The sequence below is a fragment of the Brassica oleracea genome, chromosome C9, assembly GCF_000695525.1.
Source record: "Brassica oleracea var. oleracea cultivar TO1000 chromosome C9, BOL, whole genome shotgun sequence".
Lineage (NCBI taxonomy): Eukaryota > Viridiplantae > Streptophyta > Magnoliopsida > Brassicales > Brassicaceae > Brassica > Brassica oleracea.
In genome coordinates, this window is record NC_027756.1 from 41,145,333 (window position 1) to 41,152,736 (window position 7,404).

Genomic DNA, 7,404 nt, shown 5'->3' on the forward strand with positions numbered 1-7,404 from the left:
AATGAACTTGAAGGATACTGTCATTGAGGATATAATCGACAAGGTTAAGTTTTTTACTTTTCATATTTCTCTTCGCACAATGTCTTTGGTTGAAAGTGATGTCTTGAGTTTTGATTGTTCAGACCTTTGAGGAAGCAGACACAAAACATGATGGAAAGATCGATAAGGAAGATTGGAGAAGCCTTGTTCATAGACATCCCAGCCTTCTCAAGAACATGACTCTTTAGTATCTCAAGTGAGTTTTCTATTTATGTAACCGGGTTTGAATCTATGCAACATCATTGCCTATTTAGTTTCCTTTTGATGATACGTAATAGATAAAGGTCTTGATCTTGTTTGGTGTGTGCTTTGCAGGGATATCACGACTACGTTTCCAAGCTTTGCGTTCCATTCTCAGGTTGAAGATACCTGAAGATTAACAAAGGCAAGCAGCAAGACTTTATGTTTTTTTTTGTTCATTTGTTTCATTGAGCTTTTTTGTGAAGCAATATACATAATTCATTTGTTTCTCTCAACTCCTATGTTTTTATTGAGTTTTGTTTTTGTGAAGCAAACTTCATTTCGATTTTGCATCTTTGATCAGGACTATTTGTAGATACAACGTTTGCATCTTGATACGATATATAAAGTTTTATGTTTATTTGATCCAACCAAGTAAATTAAAGGGGGTTTACTTCAATCTGTGTTTTTATTAACAAGATAATGAAGACTAGGTAAAATCCGCGCTTTAAGCTGGAATCGTTAAGATATTAACTTTTGTAATAAGTCTGAATTAGTAACATCTTTACTCTTTTTTTTTTAAATATCAAAATACAATTGATTTACAAAAAAAAATTTATCTTTATGAAAATATATCGAAAAAAATTTGTTGTATTTATTTTTATTTTGTATATATAATTATATTCTTTACAATTTATTATTATTTGTGAAATAATTTTTAATTCTAAGTCCTTTCGTTAAAATTAGGGGTTGACGTTCGAATTCGGTTCACATGCCTATTCAATTATAGAGTTTTTGAGATTAAATATTTAAGCTCTATTCGGGTATTTATAAATTTTAGTTTGAATTTGGTTTGAATTTTTGCGGCTTAATTCAGATTATCACCCATTTAAATTATATTTAAAATAATTTAAATTCATAATGACGTGGCAGCTAATGTGGCGACCAATGTATAATTTCGCCAAAATTAGATAAATTGAACATATTGTGATATGTTGGATATGAAATATCGTGTATATTCTCAATAACTTATAGCCTTAATTTTTATATAGTAAATAAATGTTATTTGTGAATATTTTTTTTAGCATATAGCCTAAAATTTGAATCATGAGTTAAATTTATTTACTTAAAATATTTTGAAAGTCTTGCATTCTTAAAAATAATTATTATTTTGTATTTTATGTTTATGTCAATTATGATCTGGATCTGTCGGTTGAACCGGTAAACCTAGTGACCCTTATAATCCAAGTTTGATTTAATAAAAAACACATTAAATAAAAATCTAATAAAACTTATAAACCCACCATTAATCCTTAAATCCATGTTGGTTTACCCGGTAAAAACACTAAAAAAGTTTGATAATATTTTTTTAAAAAATAATTAAACTTATCATACACTAGTTTTTATTAGTACATAAAATTGAATAAGTTATTTGATTTGTCGTATAACCTATATACTACTTTTATTTTCATATAAAATGATTATTTTTGATAGAAATCTTAATTCATAAATTTTGGAATGATTATTTTAAAGTTACATTTGTGAGTTTTGTAATTAAAGTATTATTAAATTGACTATAACTGAATTAACTATAAATGTTAAACATAATTTTTACATATAATGAGTTTTGACAAATTTATTAAGAAATGGGGTTTGATTAAAAAAATTTCAAAAACATACAAGGGGTTTAGACCTATTTTTTTTATAATTGTTGAAATGAAATTTTTAATGGATCATGGATACAATGAATTAAATTAATAGTTAAGTATAGTTTTAATCCCAAAAATCAAAAGAGTTAAATGTCATTAATAAAAATTATAATTATTTTATAAAAATAAGGATAGTTTAGGTTACTATTATGTTTTTTATTAAGGGCATAAAACATAAATGCTTATGTTTAATAGTATTGAATCTATTGATGCTATATATAGAAGTTGAATTGAAAAAGATAAGTATTTTCTGCTTTCTCTTTGCTTGCTGCTTGTTAAGCTAATTTGTTGTGGATTTTTTTCTCTCCTTTTCTTTGAATCAAAATTTGTTTTCCTTTGATCAAAATTTCTTAGAGAGATTATGCGATCATTAAAATAGCTGTATAATCATCCAAGTGCAGAAAGGTAAAGACTGATTCTCAAAGAATTGCTTACATAAAATATGTTTCTTGGTTGTGCTTTTTTTTTATTTTATAAAAGACTCAGGATGTGTGTGTTTTGAAAGTTCGATTTAAATATACACAATTAGTCAATTACACAAGCAAAGCCATTTGTCCCATAAAAAACACACATGCGAAGCCAATGTGTCATATATCCCTTGCTGCAGAGTGCAGACAAAACAAGTAGTCATATCTACTTTAGCTGGGTCCAAAAAAGTCTGATATAAAATAATTTAGGTCTTTAAATGGTAGTCAAAAAGACTCGTCAATACTAAAGACCGGCTTTCATTAAAAGGATCACCAATAATGCAAATACAATTAGGTCTTCATTCATGATTAAAATTTTATTAAAGAGAAATCTCTCTCAAAAGCGTTATAATAACAAATTTGAATTTTCCGTAAAATCGCAAAATTATATTATCCGTTCAAAACTAAAGAATCTGGGTTTCCTGTTAAAAACTAAGAGTATAAAAGTCAAGTTTTTCTACCAAATTGTAAAATCCAATTTTTTATCAAAACCATAAAATCTAATTCTCCCACCAAAATCGTAAAATGTGACATTTTGATTAAAATCACAAAATCTGACTTTTGTCAAGATCGTTAAATCAGAGTTTTCTGTCAATATATAGTTTTAACATATTTATTGTAATATAATCACTAATTTATTATTGATAATATGAAACATGTCATTTTAGTCTTTTTTATCTAACATCGTTCAAATACTATTATAAAAAAAAATTAACAACTTAGCATCAAGATGTTGTGTTTTTTATGAGGGCTATTTGTAGATACAACTTTTACATCTTGATATGATAATGTAAAGTTTTGATGTTTATTGATTCAACAAAGTAATGTTAAAGGGTTTGCTTCAATCTGTGCTTTTGTTATTAAGAAAAGAATAGAACCAAAAAACGATTATCTATTTTCAGAACTGATTTTAACTTATTATTTTCCTAACTAGGGTTTTGACATCATCTTCAAAAATCTCAAAGAAAAAAAAAGCAAAAATATGAAGCTATAGTCGGTTTCATTCAACCATAGAATATGGAATATGCGGCAAAGAAGATAAGTAGCCGTTGAGGTGTTGACACAAATGTGACAAGCCAAAACAAATGGTTTGTATATCCATGTATTAAATCGCAAAGAAGATAAGTAGAGAGGATGAATATCTTTCAAACGAAGAAAGCTTATCGAGGGCAGGTGACATAAATGTTTTCTTTTAGAGATAAGCAAGAGACTTGAAGATACTGAATGCATGACACCAACCTCTACATTAACACAGATTTCAAAACATAGATTAATAGAGAAATTTGAGACATGCATGTACTTTAAGCTACATGGTTCAAACAGAAACACCACTGAAAATTAAGCTACATGGTTCAAATCGAACTTACTGGGTGCTGTCAACATTGATTCTCTATTTTTCTGAGAAGTAACATTGGTATTGGGAAAGAAATGAACACAAACAGCCTTAATCACAACGTTTCTATCATTTGAAAAAGTCGGTAAATCCATTCCAATCTAACCTCAAAATTTCAATTATAGCATATGAAAAAAATCCATAACCTCCAGCTAAAAGAGATACCCACTAAAGCTAAGTCACATCTAAATTACCATGAACACTCCAAGAAAATATAAATAGTAACAGTTTGATTTAAATTTGGCTAAAGTGTAGTTTGTTTGTTTTTTTGAAAAAAATGATAAAAAGTGTAGTTTGTTAAAATCAAATCAATTAAATGATAAAACTTTTGATATGAAAATTATATCGGACTAATAAACTCAATATACATGGCGGCGTCGGAAATTAGGAAGTTGTGTATTTTTTTTTAATTAATCGGCGAATCGTGTATGCTGACTGGAGAGAAAGCCGATTTTGTCCTCGGGAGGAGCTGAGAATTCTAGGGGGAGTAGATGTAGAGGAAAATAGGGAACTGACACCAACTGATAGTGGAGATGTGACAGATGCAAAGTTGAGTTTTGTGAACTTTGTATGACGTAGAATTGGTTTCATATTGTGGTGGTAAGAAAACAAATGTATGTGACCATGTATAATTGTTTTCATATTGTGGTGGTAAAAAAACAAACATATGTGGTCATATATAGTTTCACTGAAATTATGTGGTGTGTATAGCAATTTAACTCAAACCTTTATCCGAACATTTTTCCTTAACTCCGGTTATCTAACTAAGAAACTGGTTTATTACGGTTTATCAATAACATTAGTTTCATCAGATTATATTAGTCGAACATAGTTACTATGATATTATAAAGTAGTAGATTGAAAACAAGTTCACTGCCAAAGATTGGAGTGTAACTAATGGTTGATGATGGTAATGATTACATCAATTACGAGAATGAAGAAACCCATGACATAATAATAAAATAGATATTGAGCCTAAACAATGTGATACAGAAAAATAATAAACAACTTATCAAGATATATAACTAAAAAAAAAAAACTAATTTGTCAGAATGAGGACAACAAAGACTCCCCCATGATAGGATTAAAAATCGGCTAAGAAAATTTTCAGTAACAATATATTAATATTTTGTGTAACTGGTTATGTTGTTTTAAAACCGGATATGTGACAAGATATATTAAAATCATAGCCAGATATATCTTTTTGAATTTTCCTAGAAAAAAACTTTACAAAAGCGTCTAAGCTTTTTTCTCTGTCTTTCTTAAGAACAAAAACCTAGAATTGAGAAGGTAACTACTATTGTTTGATTACACACGGGACATATAGCTTTGGGGTAATCAATAAACTAGATGTAAATGAGTCCAAAAAGCTTCCAAATAAAACTCTTTGTCCTCAGGATTTGTAATCTCTTGACATGTATTCTCTTGGGATACAGGAAAAAGAAACCAAAATAAAATGATGAAAAAATCTTAAATTATTTCTTCCTGGCACGGTACTATTCAGAAATCTTACTAGATCCAACTTGTATAAAGTCCATCAGGTCGAACAGTTCTTCTCTCTAAATCCTAAACCCTAAACACTAAACCCTGAATATTAAACTTTTAGATAAATCTTTTGATGTTGTATCCGGCTTCTTAAATTATACCCAGTTATATCTATATGACTAAATTATTTGTAATAAATTTCATCTAAAAAATTCATATTTAATCCAGATAAATAAAATGCAATCCGGAGAAATTAAAACCTATATAGCAATGTCGTTTTACATCTGTAATTTTTATATATTAGTTAATTAATAATTACTGGATATATGGTAAGAAATCTGGTTGAATTATATTTAAGCTGGATTTGTAATCATCATGTTGATCTATGTATTTATTCGTGGGCATTAGATATTTTAACATATATAATGTTGAATAACCGAATATTTGTTTTTCTATCCGGGTTTTTCTTCGGCAATGACAATGATACTATGTCACCTCAAATCTTTGGGAGTGCTCCCTGGTATCAAGAGTGACAGTGTTGATGTACAAATTCATTAGTGTCTAAATAGCACTGCCGAGCTTGAAATCAAAAGCCAGAGAAAGTCACAGTCCTTCCTCAAAAACATCTGCAAAAAGTAACTCCTTTCGTCCTCATCCTAGCATATGAAGCTAGATCCAAAACCATGAAGTTAAATGAAAGACTTCTGTAAACAGTACCAAAACAGCATCAAATAAAACAAAAAAAAGAATGATTCTCAAAGACAAGCTTTCATATTTAAAGTTCAGATGACATAACACAACAAATCTGCAAGTAAATGTGGAGCCAAAAACAAACAAAAAAAAAATCAAAACTTTTGACGCTTAATTCTAGCATAAATCTTTAAAAGTAACAACAAAAATGAATAGGACAATTAAGTTTCCAGATTCATGATATGAAACCATGCTTGCCCTACTTAAAACATATACTTTATATGGAAGTGAAGATGTGTATCCGGTTATGTTGTTTTAAAACCAGATTTGTAACAAAATATATTAAAATCATAGCCGTATATATGTTATTGAAAAAGTACTCATTTGTTCGATGGCGACTATATATAAGCTCTCAAATTATATATTAATAGATTTATTTTGAAAAAAAACTTGGAACGAATTACACAGCCATGTAAAACCAATAATGACCAAATATGGTCATTGACAACATGAATATTCAAATCATGATTAATGCCTTAATGGCTAGCATTATATAAAATAATTCACAATACTAGGTAAATAATCAAGACATTGAATATAACCAGATAAGTTCATCTTTGACTTCATCATTAGGAAATTCATCGCAGTTGAGAGCGTTTACAACGGCGAACTCGCGAAGAGAAAACCTAAACGGTTTCGCTGCAAACCGAAACCAAGCTTCGTGTTTTTTCTCCACTTTTAATTACCTAGATAAGATGTATCTAGCAAATCTTCCAGAAAAACCAGGTTTCTCAGCGATGTCAACAATCTTACCAAAGGGAGACATGCGTATGTCTGGATCTCATCTTCTTCGAGGGAATTAAGGATGTGATTAATGGTTATGGAGGACTGGTAGGTAAGAACCCTGAGTCCGACCGGTTCTTCACTGGCTACAAACATCATCTCCGGATGCAGAACTGCATCCGTAACATCGTCTTCTAGAAGATCTACGATGCGAGATGAGACCATTTTCAAAATGAATTTCAGAGGTTTTGGGAAACTGAACAGCCTGAGGGAAGACGCTTATGAAAAGGTTTCATACAAGTTGAGAGGTTTTTTGCAAAAAATTAAAAGCGTATATATTGTTTGCAATGTAAAAAGAACATAATTACTGTGGGAACAGAAATTCGCACTGTCGATTTACGTTTAAATTAGGAAACTAGGAAAACCCTAATTTCCCAGAGGTCCCGGATCTCTGCGAGAGCCAACGGCAAGTGACCAAATATATGCGGAAATCATGAAAAGATAACAAACGAGTTTAGAAAAAATAGTAGATCTTATTTCGAGTCCGCGTAAGATCGTTGCGATCATTACAAGAGATCATAAAATCTTTGGCAACAGAGGCTGTCAGCGAGTTACCTAGTTCTAGCGGCCTAAAAGCTCAAACCTAGTTCAGTCACAG